The 15765-nt window shown below is 40.9% G+C and overlaps 1 protein-coding gene and 1 long non-coding RNA gene across 28 annotated transcripts in view; one reads left to right on the top strand and one right to left on the bottom strand.

Annotated features, from left to right (window-relative positions):
* DTNA (dystrobrevin alpha) overlaps positions 1-15765 on the top strand; it is a 199365-nt gene that overhangs the window by 41740 nt on the left and 141860 nt on the right. Inside the window, exon 1 of one of the 27 annotated variants that reach the window (XM_081205864.1) lies at positions 199-289. The exons of the other annotated variants lie outside the window; for them this stretch is intronic. The gene's annotated coding sequence lies outside the window, so the exon portion shown is untranslated. Of the gene's footprint in view, positions 1-198; positions 290-15765 lie in introns of those variants that run through there. 27 annotated transcript variants of the gene reach the window in all.
* LOC308593486 overlaps positions 1-15765 on the bottom strand; it is a 94355-nt gene that overhangs the window by 38110 nt on the left and 40480 nt on the right. The gene's annotated exons all lie outside the window — the stretch shown is intronic.

Genomic DNA, 15765 nt, shown 5'->3' on the forward strand with positions numbered 1-15765 from the left:
CTTGATTGGAGCTCCTTCTTGCTTTTAACTATACATGCTCACTTTCCTCTGATCTAAATGTTAGACGCAGGCATGCTTATAGGTAACGCTGCTTGTTTGCCCTTTATGAGTGGCTTGGAATGCATGCCTCGGTGAGCTGGCATTATACAACTTTACTTGCTGCGGCATGTTTCAGATCTCTTCTTATTTCAGTATCCTGACACAACGGTTTAAAAGTGGTGTTTCATTCCTGCTAGATTTATTTTTTCCCTACCCAATATGCTGGATCTGTTTCACTTGCAAAATTCAAGTGAGTAGAGAAGAGAAATTCTGTAGCAACAAACCTAAAGTCAAGTGGGGTTTTAAAAAAATGTTTTATTGTTAGTAGTAGCAGGCCATCATAGTTGCAGCCTAGTGCTTCCATTCTGGTCTTGGCTCTTTTTCTATGTCACTTTGCAATGTGTAATTATGAACAGAAACAGATTTTTAGTTCTGTGAAACTTGCTTGGTTTTCAGGCTGCTTTGTTCTGTGCTTTATAAGTTTATGTCCCACTGCATAGTAACAGTGATCCAAGACAGGATTGTTTAGATATAAGGTACAAAATGACCTCTTGATTAATAAGTGCTTTATTATCAAATGTGTTTGCTTAGATTTTGCATCATTTTCTGATCCTCATTTGAACTGTAATCCTATTCTCAGTTTTGTTATGCATTTAAAGCAGTGGGACTCTTGCATGAAACTAATGGCAGGATTATATCTTCTGCTCTGGGGAAAGGGATTTTATGAGAATATTTAAGAGGTTCCTTTTAATGTAAGTATGAGGGGGTTTGGGCATACCTGCTTCTCTGCCAAAAAAAGAATTTTATTGTGAGGATTTAATACCGGCTGTGGGTTGCTTTATTACAATTTGTAAAATGTCAGATCTTCTGTTTAGTAATTTACAGCTTGCATTTTTTACTATGGTGTAAAATATATTTCCTGCTTTCCGCTTGTGCTGTTGACTTTCTGAAATTCTTTCTGTAAAAAAACTTTTTGTGGTAGCTGACTGTAGAGAGAGACCAATTTTATTATTCCTGATATTCTAGTTTATATTTTGAAGAGTTGTTTTAATGCCACAAGGGAATCTTTGCCTTGAAAACATAAAGAGCAAAACTGGCTGCATTCCGTTTCCTTCTTTTGACGGAAAAGCTGCTGCACCTGACAGTTTGCCCTTTTTCCTTGTTAACTAATTCCATTTGTCACAGTGCTCACAACAGTATTCTCTGCACGGGGTTTGGGCGGGGGGGGGGGCTTTATAAACAACAAAATAAAGTTGAAGCGCGAAGTCTGTATGCCATTTCCTAGTGAATGCAATTGAAAAGAAGCAGAAATTATGTACCATGCATTTTGTATTAATGTATTTTTTAATAACTTATTCTTATGCTAAAAATGTTGGAGAAGAATTTGGGGATTATAACTAGTTGAGTGAGTTCTTAACTCTTAAGTCTTGTGTTACTGCTAATCTCTCATGTTTCATGTAGTTCCAGCAGTGTATTTCGATACTGGAAATTCCAGTGACAGTATCTGTTTACGTGTTAGTGTCCCTGTGTGTATTTCATTGTACCCTAGCTTCAGAAGCCACAAAGCAGGCTACAAACAACTTGAGCCAGGGAGATCGCTAGGCCATTTTATGAGTGGGGCAGGTCCAGTTTTCTTAGGACTGGGCAGTTCTAGCATCTATATGTTGCAGGAGGGTTGGACTCTGTACACATTACCATTTGCTCTCACCCCAGCGCACTCCTGCCCCTAGTGTTGGAAGCAATGCACACATAATGTTGGTCATAATCCATCTGTACCCTGTGGCTTTTTGAGAAATACAGTAGTACCTCGGGTTGAGTACTTAATTCGTTCCGGAGGTCCGTTCTTAACCTGAAACTGTTCTTAACCTGAAGCACCACTTTAGCTAATGGGGCCTCCCGCTGCCGCCGCGCCACTGGAGCATGATTTATGTTCTCATCCTGAAGCAAAGTTCTTAACCCGAGGTAATATTTCTGGGTTAGCGGAGTCTGTAACCTGAAGCTTATGTAACCCGAGGCACCACTGTACTCTGGTTTGATGCGCTTTCCCTCAACCCAGCTGCCATCTGATTGGGGGGGGGGGAATGGAAGCCACGGTTCAGCTGGAAGTTACATTTCAGACAGCCATTGTGCATGCACAGGTGACAGCAAATGCACAGATTACAGCCTCAGTGAATTGGAGTTGGGTGTGAGGAAACAAATCAGGTAATTACACATTGGGTGGAGGCATCGCCTCCCCCTCTGGTGTTTACAGCAGCATAAGAAAGCAGCTTGAAATGCATAGCCTCAGCTGCAGTTGTAAATTCTGAGTGCTGGGAAGTTTCCCAGACTTGGTTCTAGATGTTTCTTTTTTATTTATTTATAAAGGTATAAAGGGTATAAATAAATCATGGTTGAAAAGTTAAATATGAAAACTCTTACGTAGCTTTCAGAAGCTAGAAAATTGTACTTTTCTAGTTCCTCTAAGCCAAATGTAAGTTTTCACATTTAACTTGTAAAAACGAATCCCTTTAATTCCTCAGTCCATTGCACACTGACCTGGGAATCAGCCCTACTGAACATAAATGGGCTTGCTTCTAAGTAAAGATGCATAGCCTCGCATGCTGATTTCAGTGGAACAAAGCTAAGCACATGCTCAACTCTGATTGAAACTAGTGAAACTCTAGTGTGCAGCCAGGTTTTTTGACTGGATTATACCATTATATGTTTTATTATTCTTAGATATATGCCTTATGTTTCTTTTGGATAATCCTCATGGTGGTAAAAAGTTTTTTTTTAATGTACCCATACCAGTGGAAAGTCATTCCAGAAAGAAATTCTTGGTTGCCTTCAAGTCTAAAACCTCATAGGCGTGGCACAGAACAGATTCCAGGGATGTTCTTACATTGACTTTTATCCAGGAAATAGAAATGCAATAGCCTTTCCAGGGGCAGTGATCACACTGGCAACTTAACACTGATATCAGGGTGGCCAGGAATTTCTGCTTGTTGCTTGGTGGCAGTTAACATGAACGAAGGACACTTCTCAAGCTAGAATTGTGTTAAGTCCTGTGGTAAATGGCTAGCATGAACGTACTCATGGAGGACCACACAGAGATTAATGGCAATCTGATTTAGCTCAGGCTCAAACATGAAGTCATAATAAGAATGGCTGACCAAAACCAGTCCTCTCACACACACAAGCTTCTACATTGTGTCTGGGCAAGCTGGAGCCTTATCACTTCCCTATTCACTTTCATTTGTAACAACATTGGATTCAACTTATGAGTCCTGTGGGCAAAAGCTCGTGCAAGGACTTCCGCTTGTGTAGTGGGTTTTCCCCCTCCCCTCCCCCCATGCCCCACCCCATGAAATTGTCTCAGCAGTGGTAGGGAGAACTACCAGAACCGTGTGGGGAGAAGAGTTGTTCCATCTGGCAAGCTGAAATGCTTGCCCTGACAGAATGATTGATATGCGTAGCACAATGTTGAATTCCTCCCATAGTACTCCATCACTGCACAGTTTCCTATCTGTGGTTCCTTATGCTCATAAAGGGCAGTGACTTTTTGTAGAGTGGTTAAAAATAATGAGTCAGATATCTAAAAGTACCCTAACAACTGCGATGGGTAGGGAATTGTTGTCTGACAGCTTTTTTTAAGGTTCAAAGTGCCAATGAAGCCTTTAGAAATCTTACATTTGTGGACAAAATGTTTGCTTTAAAGATACCAGGGCTTTTAGACAAGTAACTGAGATACTTAGGATAAAAAGTAGCAAACAGTTTTGTGGCACCTTAAGGAAGAATACAGAATATACTTTTGTATATTTGTATATTTTTGTCCATTTCATTAGATACACTCAATCTCATAACAAAATCATTTCACACTGGGATTTTATTCAATGACACAAAGTGTTGCAAATGGCTGTTGTGAAAAGTATAAAAGAGTTTAGAGATGCATTTGTCAAAAAAGAACACATTAACAGAGAAGTCCAGTAAAGTCAGGACTTTCAACCTTTTTAAAAAAATACCTATAGTATGCACCTTAGCTTGGCCAGGTAATTTAGTATGATATCAAACATCCACTTACCTGAAGGTAGGGGGACTTGCTTTTGAGTACACATGAATAGGTTTGTTCTGCCACTGTATGCTTCTGTAACCTTAGTAAAGTCAATAGAGGAAGTGTGCCTGTTTTACGTATCTATAAGACTAAGATAATAACAATAAATTTTTATAAAACCCATTTAGAGAATGGCAAGCAGCATCTAAGTTTATTACCAGAATAACTAATCTTTCACTAGAAATCTTCCAGTGGCAAGGCCATTGTACATCCATAATACTGAATTGTTTGACAAAAACTAATCAAATTGTGAACGAACTGTTCACGCTTAAATGTAAGCGCTTTCCAATAGAGCAACATGAATATTAATCTGTGCCACCCATTGCTCTTTTAGTGCTATGGAACTCTTCTCCTTTGCTACAAATATAAAACAGAGCAATTGGCTGGGTGGTTGTTGTTGTTGTTCACAACTTCTGGAGAACCCAGAAGTTTCCTGGAGGCTTGCCACGGGTTCCTAGATGTGAATGTTTTAAATGCTGTTAGGAGACCCCCTATTCCCTTCACAGAGCTACAATTCTTGATGTTCTATGGGAAAAGGGATTGATTGTTAAAACCACACTGGGAATTGTAACTCTCTGAGGGGAGCAGAGATATCCTAACCCTTAACAAATTGCCATTCCCGGGATTCTTTGGGATAAGCCATGACTGTTTAAAGCAGTATGATACTTCTTTAAATGTATAGTGCATATGAGGGTCTAACTTACTATTGTCTGTTGCATTGACTAGCACAGGCTCTCTAGGCTCTGGCAAGTCCACCCCCCCACCCATCACCTGCTACTTAATATTTTCTTATAAGCAACAACAACTGGGAATACCAAGTATTGAACCTGAGATCCTCTGCATGCAAGACAGGTGCCCTCCCACTGAGATATGGTCCCTCCCTAGGATAACTGCAGATGATGTTATACTACACTCGTACCTTGGTTCTCGAATGCTTTGGTACTCGTACGTTTTGGCTCCTGAATGCCACAAACCCAGAAGTAAGTGTTCCAGTTTGCGAACGTTTTTCAGAAGCCGGACATCCAATGCTGCTTCGGCTTGAGTGCAGGAAGCTCCTGCAGCCAATCAGAAGCCACGCCTTGGTTTGAATAGACTCCCAGAATGGATTAAGTTTGAGAACCAAGGCACCACCGTATAAGTGACTTGAAATGCAAGCTTTTCCGCAACGTTATAGGACTGCAGTGGGTGAAGGTGAATAGTACACAGAAACCAGGAATGACTTTTCCATTAATGACTCTTTCATGAATATAATGTGAAAAAACTATTATCCGTATTTCTGCAGGAATGGTGCATTTCTTATGAAAATGATGCACTGGGTAAGCAAGGAAAATTTGTATTGACCGACTGTTCTTAAAATAGAAATATACTCTTTGACTATATTTTGCTTCCCTCACACTTAGGAGTGTTCAGCAGCTTTCAGCTGGCCTCTGTTATATCTCAAAGCTTCAGGCTAAGCCAGGCATAGATTAACCAGCACTGACTGTACCTATTTCACAGGTCATTAATTCTGCCCTTTTCTGTTGTACTGCACTGTAGATAATGTTAAGCTTTGTGATCAGAGTAGCCAGTATGCAGTAAGGACAAAGCAGGGAAATACACACTTTTCCTTGAAAAGAGAGTTTTATAAAACTGTTTGCAGAAGTGAAATGGGCGGAAATGAATTGTGCTTGTGCAATGCTACTTAGTTTTGTCATATTCTTCATTAAAGCTGGCAAAGGTTTGACTTCCAAAATGAGTCAGCATTCATAAATCTTTGCAAACGTACACTCAACTCACTGTGGTAATATAGAACAAGACCTCTTTTGGTCTGTATTCAGGAAGTACTTCACATTTTAATGATTTACAATTCTGCATAATCTATTTGGATTTATAATTATAGCAGTAGTTTTCTTATCTTTGTACAGTTCAGTTCCTAGAAATAGTTCCTGAACTGAGGTAGATTGCCATGTTATCCTTCCCTGTTGTATCAGAAAGGTTAGGACTGTATGAGTATAAACTGAATTTATTTTTGTGACTCTAGAATGGACTTAGTAATTGAAGACATTTCACAGCACTTACTTTTACACCTGAGTGCTATTAAAGTCTTGTTTCCGAAAATTCTCTGTCTTCCAGCCTGTTTACCCACTTGACTCAATTCCTCAAACTATCATATTGTCGTTTCCAGTAATCTTTTTTTTTTTAAAGCCTCCACCTGGTACCAGTCCCAGTGTAACCTTATTTTACACCTCTAAGCATTTCATGCTAAACAACCTGTTCAATTATTCTTCATCATCTTTCCCGTGCAAGTGGTTTAAATAAAGTCTCTCCTTTAGGTTAATAGGCTAATTTGTCTAATTAGTCTTAGGTGCAAGCTTTGTGTCCCTCTATTGATACTAGATGTGCACTCAGGATATTCTGATGCTGAAGTGATCATTCATAGTGGTGAACACAGTTCATCCTTGAATTGTATTCATCATGGTCATTTGCCATGATTTGTGAATGCTCCATAGATGTACATCAGATGTACATCCAAATGCATTGTCATGGGTAAAAAGAAAAATGTGTTCAACATCACATCAGTTTGGGCCTAATTCATGAGTTAATGTTGCTTTCTTTGTTGTTGTTTAGTTGTTTAGTCATGTCCGACTCTTCGTGACCCCATGGACCAGAGCACACCAGGCACTCCTATCTTGCTTTCTTAGTATCTCATTAATACTAATATTTTGCAGGAATACTACAGATGGTTTTTCGCTGTCCTGTTCAGCAATGTTTGCCTGAGATCCATACCCCTTCACTCAGAATATGGACTTAAGCAAATTCTGATACATCAAATACAAGATGAGCACTACATTCTCCCGAATTCTTCTCTGGCTCAGAATTTAATCTGAGGCAGTGAAGAATTGAACTTCTCCCATCCACAAGCCTCCACCCCCTGTCTTCCAGCTGTCTGCTTTCTTTGCTGCTGCACCGGATGCAGGAAGTGAGAATGGAGAAATGGCTCCATCCCCTCCAGCACCTGGCACTGCTACAGTAACAGGTCATACCAATAACAAACTTAGTTGGTCTCTAAGGTGCTACTGGAAGGGATTCCCCCCCCCCTTGGAAATGTAGTTTACTCAGTGTCTCTGACACATTCCTTTTGGTTAATTCTGATCATGTTTTATTTTAATATTGCAATGTGCTTTCAGTGTTCAGCTCAGATATATTATTGGTTAATTTGCTAAAGTAGATTATAATTAGGCATTGATTATATTATATTATTTTACACATTTTTCTGCAGCATTTCTAGCTGTGCAACCCTATATTCTTCATGGGCCTCACGCTTGAGGCCACAGGCTTCAAATATCAGAAGACAGAACTTGGGACCACCAGAGTATCAGCTGTTAATGACCGTATAATTTCATTACTATTGACATGGGAAGCATAATTCAATCAGGATGATTTGAAGTTACCACTGCTGGGAAGGGGAAGGCAGGGTAACAGTTTAATCCTCCCTACAATACATTTGCATTGACCTACTTAAAATACAGAAGAGAAACTGTCCCTTTCCATTGCATAAGGAGATTTTCTTAACAATTCTAGGAGGAAGCATAGCTGCAAGATAGAAAACATGATTAATTGTCTCAACTTAATTCTTGGAGATGACCCCATTTTGTCCAGTGTCTAAGGTGTCGCTACCTAAGTCAGTGAACACTTTGATGTGGATACCAAAGAGTATGAAGTATGGTGGAGAAGAAAGGTGCCTCTACTTAACAAACATAGTGCTGCCATTAATGTTTTTTATTAATATGAAAAGTGGACATTCAAGGGCTGCAATCTCCCCATCCATTAGTGGTTTTGTATCTTCTTTTTACTAACCCTGGTGCGCTACTGCAACAGTATGCTTCCTTCCTTCCTTCCTTCCTTCCTTCCTTCCTTCCTTCCTTTCTCTCTCTCTCTCTCTCTCTCTCTCTCTCTCTCTCTCTCTCTCTGTGCTCCCAGTAATAAGAGATCACTTTGTTCTCACCCTATGGCCAAAATGTGTCAGAGAGTCCCGTGAGAACTTGCTGTGTTCTTTTATTGAACATAAGAATGCAAGATGGGCAGAGCACAGGTTGCTATGATGATGCAAAAATCAGAGATGGGTAATCACTAGGGGTGCTTGAAGATTTCATTTGATTTGCATTTTTAAGCAAACCAAACCATCGCATGCTTCCTGGACTGTTCAGAATGCAGTTATCCTTCAGTGTTCACATAACGCTGCATCTATGGAACCTGCATAACATCTAGCCAAACCCCATAAGTTACTGCATGTGTAGATGGTGCCTGGGTGACCTGGGCCATTTTATTTATGCTATATAACCCCCTTCAAACCCAAAGATGTCATATGATGACCACTGATCAGATCAGAAGAATCTCTATCTGCATCAGCCACCAGCCATAGCAATAAAATAAAATGTACTGAAGATAGAGGTAAAAACTTAACTATACAAAATACATTTTGGAGGTTTACATCCATCGATCCAGCTGATGCAAATTACTGACAGTGACTCTTGATAAGTTCCCAGGAATGGGACCTTTCACACCCCAACAACCTATGAGTTGGAGGTGTCCCTTCAGTTGCATTTTATTTTTTCTTATGCTAGTCCTCCCTACTGAATTCTAAGGTAATGAAATGGCAGGGAGTGAAAGTCTGGCTGGAAGTAAAAACCTTCCAGGAACAGTAACAATGCCCTTCAGTTCTACTGAATGCAGCTGCCAGCACAGGAGCTGTACAATGGCCAAACAATGCCTCAGGCAGTGCCTATTAAATGACTGTCTTATGCTTCAAAGCATCTCTGATTAGGTTTCAAAAGCCCAAATATTAATTAGCTTTGTACGGTTGCTGAATTGACCCATTCTAAACCCCAGGTATGTCCAGCCCCTATGAGGGCTCTTTTTGCATTAGATGCCTCTGCTAAGCTAAGTGGGTTGTTGTGTTAGAGATGAGAGGCGGTGTAGTGCGGCAGCTGCATAGATCCAGGTCAGTGCTTGCAAGAGGTTAATTAAGATCCTTCCATATGGGCAAATTACAGATGTAAATCAGGCACAAGACAGGCCCTGTGGGTTGCTCTGTGCCATGCAAGGCCTCGAAGTGGCTCTGAGGAGCAGAAACTCTGGGAGATAAATCCAGGTTGTTGTTGTTGTTGTTGTTGTTTTCCCTTTCATGCAAAACAGTGAATTCTGAAATTCTCCCTGCTGTGGCTCCTGCTTGCAAGAATAGTGGCCAAAATGATGGCTCTGCCATCTCCAGTGCCAACTGGCTCAAAGTTGTCGCTTGCTTGTATTTGTAAAGTGACAGAGCAGCACGTGCTGTTTGGCATCGCCTTCCAACTGTGCCAGCATATTCCCTGAGTTACAGAGCATCTTGGATGAATACTGAGATATAAAAGGAGAGTAGCTTTGAGCATGTGGCTGCAAAGTTGGCATGGATGGGGGGGGGCAATGGGGTTGGTTTCATATGGGTTATTGCCTCACTAGTCTACTACACATACCCTGAATTTTTCTCATAAAATGTTGGAGGGTATGTCATTTTCATTTCTAATTACCATTATTAAATATTTCACACATACCCTGAATTTTTCTCACAAAATGTTGGAGGGTACGTCGTTTTCATTTCTAATTACCATTATTAAATATTTCAATATACCTTTTGCCTTTTACTGCACACATACTATTACTGCCATTTTTCTTCCTCCCAACCCCCGGCTCCCGGCCCACCTACAAATGTGTCCTCTTTTTTGCTCTTCGGAATATGGCAACCTACACTATACATATTTGGAAATAAAATGTTTTCTGAAAATCTTATTAAAATATAAAATCTATTATGTTGACAATCCTGCTCATTGTGCTACACAGAACAGAAGGTTAAATTTGAGCTCTTAGCAAGGAGGTGTCACTTCACATTAGTTGAACTAGGCAGAAAGCTTTAGGAACACATGTTAATAAAGATTTTTTAAAATCCTCAAACTCATATACAAATATGGAAGCAGCTGCCTGAACCAATGAATAACTTTGGGTTGTTGTTGTTGTTGTTGTTATTGTTGTTGTTGTTGTTAAGCAAGGTCAGCATTATTATCTGTAAAATGCCTGCATTTTCCTCTACAAATAATGGACATGTCTAGAAACAGATTGGCAGTAGATTCAGGATGGGCAAAAGGAAATAAGACGATGATTAGAATCTGTTCTTGACTAAGTAAACAAATAATCAATTTCTGATTCATTACCAAATAATGTGATGATGGCTACTACAATGGCTTTAAACAAAAATCAGATAAGTTCATGTAGTGCTTTTTTCTAAAAAAATGTTTAGGGGTATTCTCATTTTGACTCAAGAAAGTCACCATTTTATAGTTCAGATCGGGGGAAATAAATACAGTAAATGGACAAAAGTACAAAGATTCACAAACTGTGTGAATCTGCGTACCCCCCAGAAAAAAGGCCCTGGTTAAATCTACCAGTGACCATTAGCCATGATAGCTGAAAATGGAGCCCTGCTGATTAGATACAGTATCTCATCTTACAAAAAGCTGTGGGAGAACAATTAGGCATGTCTAGCACCAACATGTCCTGCTACTTCACACACAAGATGTTTCAAGAGTATCCCTAAAAATATGAATTCACACCCACATGTATTTGCAAACGCACATATACAGCAGCTGTTCTCTCTGGGGATCTGTGACTAGCTGCAGAGTGCAGCCACAGCGCACCCAGATTTAGGCTGTGCACATATTAATAATAATAATAATTTATTATTTGTACCCCGCCCATCTGGCTGGGTTTCTCCAGCCACTCTTATTATTATCAGATTAAAAGGCAGCAAGGTGGTAATCCCCACTGTGTTTAAAATTGCATGTGCACATCACTGTACACATCAGTGTGCTTGGGTGTTTTTCCAAGTTGTCCACGGTCAGTCCACAACAGTAGGTGAAGAGGGGGAATGGATATCTTTATATGGCTTACATTTTCAAATTGGATTGAAGCTGGTTGGGGGAGAATGCCCCAAACACAGTTTTTCTCATGAAACTATAGGATAGCTGTGGGTTGTGGTTCATGTTGTATGTACACAGCTTCACACATGGGCATAGCCAGGATTGGGGGGGGGGGTGGCGGCAGGACAGACACCCACTTGTTCTCTTCCAGAATGGAGCTACCTGCTATGCAATTGATCAGTTCGCGGAAGCCACACCTATCGCTCAGTCATGTTGCCTGTTGCGTTGCTAAAATGTGCCACAACATCATCCAAGTGACCTCAATGAGCATTTCAATTTCAAATATTCTGATTCTTTCTGCTTTTAGTTAAGTATTTTTATTTATTTACTTCATTTAGGGGGAGAAGCTACGCCCATGGCTTCACAAAGCAGCAGTCAGCTCACACTGGATGCAGAGTTAATTGGAGTCTGTGTGCTGCCTTTGAAATAAGTGAAATGGCCATAAATGGTGCTTGAACAATAAAAAACTGGAGTCTGCTCAGTTCCGTAATGGCATATTCTTCCTCTGGGTAGGCAAGCATTGGTTTCCCCCTGCTCCAAATGCCTGCCTGTATCCTGTGTCCCTTCCAGCTCAAAAATAGAAGGGCATGTGGTTGTTTAAAGGTATCTTCTTTCCTGGGTCTAGTATCAGCCTCCACCTCAAATTGCCTTTCCCACCACTTCTGTGTTGTTCTGCCAATATAATCTCTCCAATCAGTGTTCCAAAGTGACTCAAACCGTGGGACCTCCGCATGCCTGACCTTGAGAGAATCGATGGGACTTAGTCCATGCTTATTAAATGCATTCATATCAAAGTAAACAGAAGCATCCACTTGCCTCCACACAAGGTCTAGCGGTCTTTCCTTCCAATATTTTGCACTCTCCAAAAATATGTCTGGTTCCAGTCAAGATCAGTTCTCATCCTTGGGTAACCCCCACTCCCCACCCCTGCTTTAGAGATTAGAGCAGGATAATAGCAAACTAATCTTAGAACAGAGTGCTAATAAATATGCATCTGCCTGCCAGTCTCCATATTTTGTCATGGAACAATGGCATGTGTACAACAACTTCAATACAGTGATAATGCTTTTTATTCAAAGCATGTGTCATCCAAGGATTTCACAGTGCTTTGTAGAATTTATTTAGATAAGTTTTACAATACCCTTGTGAAGTAGGTAAGGGATATGTGTGGGTCATTTAACCCAACTGAGTTGCAGCCAATTTTGTGATAAAATATGGTTTCTCTTTAATGGAATGTAGCACACAATGCGTAGCAGAAAATGAGGAATACTAAAATAAAGACAGGATTTTTATTTATTTTTTCATGCATTTTAAAAAGTTTTTGAAAACCTTTACATCGCTTGTGATGGGGAAGAACTTCTTTTGGGTGGGGGTGGGGGGCTACACAACAGAGAGATCAAAACCCATTTTATAATTTACCATTGGGATTACAAATGACTCTTACCCTCTTCTCTTACACTTGGTTTCACAAGTTTCAGTTATGTCCAAGATTATTGGGCCTGTAAAAAGAATCCTCCTAGGAATAAGTCATTCAAATAAGGCCTGGTTTGCATTTGAAAAAAGGCCTGTGGTGAAAAATGTAACCTAGAGTCCAGTATATATTTTCAATAATAACTCATACTAAAATTTCTAGAGAAAGGGCATTGTATTTACTGAAGGCCCCTGAACATAGGGATGCGGGTGGCGCTGTGGGTTAAACCACAGAGCCTAGGGCTTGCAGATCAGAAGGTCGGCGGTTCGAATCCCTGCAATGGGGTGAGCTCCCGTTGCCCGGTCTCAGCTCCTGCCAACCTAGCAGTTCGAAAGCACGTCAAAGTGCAAGTAGATAATTAGGTACCACTCCGGCGGGAAGGTAAACGGTGTTTCCGTGTGCTGCTCTGGTTCGCCAGAAGCGGCTTAGTCATGCTGGCCACATGACCCAGAAGCTGTACGCCGGCTCCCTCGGCCAATAAAGCGAGATGAGCGCCGCAACCCCAGAGTCGTCCGCAACAGGACCTAATGGTCAGGGGTCCCTTTACCTTTTTAACTGAACACTTACTGATTAATTTCTTTATTATTATTATTATTATTATTTATTGAATTTACCGTATTTTTTGCACCATAACACTCATTTTTTTCCTCCTAGAAAGTAAGGGGAAATGTCTGTGCGTGTTATGGAGTGAATGCCTGCGGGTGGCGGGGGGATCTGCTGCAGTCGTGAGCAGAGGATCCATGGTTCCCCTTCCTTTCTTCCTCCGTGGTTACAAAGCATGGATCCACATGGATCCTCAGGATTTTTGCATTGGGCTACTCCAAACTCACTGTCAGATCACATGTCTGTGGCCACAGCATGAACCACAAAAATCATATATCCACTATTTCGTTTAGAATAATTTTTTTCTTGTTTTCCTCCTCTAAAAACTACGTGCGTGTTATGGTCTGGTGTGTGTTATAGAGCGAAAAATACGGTATATACCGCCCTATAGCCAGAGGTCTCAGGGCAGTTCACTACAATTCCCATCATTCCCAGCCAACGTAGCCAATAGGTAATGGGAATTGTTGTCAAACAACATATGTGGGCCCAAGGCTGAAGGACACTGTTCTAAGGGCATGCAACATTTACTCTGGGGTTGCCATTGAAAATGGGGTCCTGAGAAAGTGATCACACATGCACACACCAAGGGTCTATAAATTTAAGCTGACCTTGGACATATGCATAACTGACCAAAAATTTGTGGTTGCCAGGACCATGCTCCTCCTGCAAAAAGCCATGAGGTTTACATTTGAAAGGTTTAATGTTTTTTATTTCACAAGCAAAGGTCACAGCTCTCAGCTTCATCACATTCCAGAGGAAAATTATGCTAATATGAATTGAATAATGGGGCAATATTGGGTCCTGCAAAAGAGATTCCTCTTTGTAACTGTAGGAAGGAGGCTCCCTACAGATACATATGCCCATCTGCAGGAGAAAACTTCAGCTAAACCTAACTGGACTGACTAGAGTCATCATTTTGATCAAAGTGGGAATTAATGTCCCCATCCATAGTCACTACACATTATGCATGACAAGTTGCTTGCATCTCTGGCTCAGTCAGGACTATGGTCTGACATAGGGAGACAGAACTATTCATTTTGGACATAAGCTGGATAGGCTAGTTAACATTCTGGGGTTTGTTGTTTTTCCTCCTATGTTTTTATATAATGAGAGATTAATATTTCCTTTAGGTATTTGGAAAACATGCAAAAGTCTTTAGCATGGAAATCTCATATCACAGCTTGATCACATTCCAGAGAGAATCTTGCTGGCAGCCGGATTTTCAGAATCCATAACAGGGTTTTTTCTCTCCCTAAATCCATGCAATTATTCACCATGAAATCCTGTCACTGAATGCTGAGCATTTTCTTCTTTTAGTCTTACATGAATGTAAGCATTCCACTGTGAGTGATTGAAGCCTCAATTGTTTCCAGGTTACAGTACATGTTTTCATAAGGCTTTGTGTTTCACCACAGTGTTCCCTAGAGTTGGAAACCCAAAGTGAATTCCTTCTGACTTGTAATCCTACTTCTCTGAAGAGGCAATCCTAGTAAGATTGCTATTAAATTGTGTGCATTGCCTTCAGTTTGTGTTATGTCTGAGACCTTGCTTATTGGTTTGACCAAAATTACTCTCTTTTTAATTGCATTGTGTTATCTTTGGAGACCAGGTCTTCAGTTGTAATCTATAGGTTTGCTATAAACATACTTAACTGGACTTTTGCTGAGGAGTTTTCTGTTTATGAGTCTCCCTGCTGGGTTAGTAATTACAAAAGGTCTGGAGCAGCCAGATCCTGCTGTTGTAGTGATCATTAAGATCCAGGAATCTTCTATTATTGATACTTGTGTTCATAAACACTTCCTCAGGATGTAGATTCCATCTTGGCTCCCTAGACCCCTTCTGTGTAGATGAGCACTACATTCTTCAACCAGTTGGTAAGCATTCCCAAGCCCTTGATGGTGTGGTGCTGCTCAGGACAGTAACCAGGGTTCAAGTGACCCAGGCTTCAGAGCTGTACATTCAATGTTGTGGGGGTTACAGATCTTCCTGTTTGTTGGCCCATTGATTTCTATGGATGTTTCTAATCATGGACAGGCAGAAATGCAGCATGGGAACTCTCGTGTTTTATTTGATGATGTCACCACAGACTTTTCAGTTTCTTTAGCTTCAGACTGCTGCTTTCTCTGTGACTAAAGCTGTCAACCAGCCTTCTCCAAACTGGTGCCCTTCAGATGTTTTGGAAAGCAAAAAAATTCCACCCCTATGTTTTGGGGAACCCCAGCAGAGACTCGAAACTGTGGAACCTGATGTCCTTTATGATGTCATCCTTGTCAATACCAGAACTGAGACTTTTGTTGGCATCCATCTGTCCTGAGACACAATGGAGGGCACCTTCAAGGGTGAACTCACACTGGAGAATCACAGTACCAGCTGTGGCTGCAAAGACTGGTAACTCATATCGGCTGTCTCCCATGTTGTTTTTGCTGTGCTAGCAGCATGTAAGTGACCTCTCCAGGGCACAAGCCTGGGCAGTGTGTATGGAGGTTCTCAGCGGCCCAGGAGAAAAGACCTTCCTCTCTGCATTGCTAATGTGATCCAAAGAGAGGCAGAGCAATATATTTGGCAGCAGTGTG

The sequence above is a fragment of the Podarcis bocagei genome (assembly GCF_964188305.1).
Source record: "Podarcis bocagei genome assembly, chromosome: 8".
NCBI classification, from domain to species: domain Eukaryota; kingdom Metazoa; phylum Chordata; class Lepidosauria; order Squamata; family Lacertidae; genus Podarcis; species Podarcis bocagei.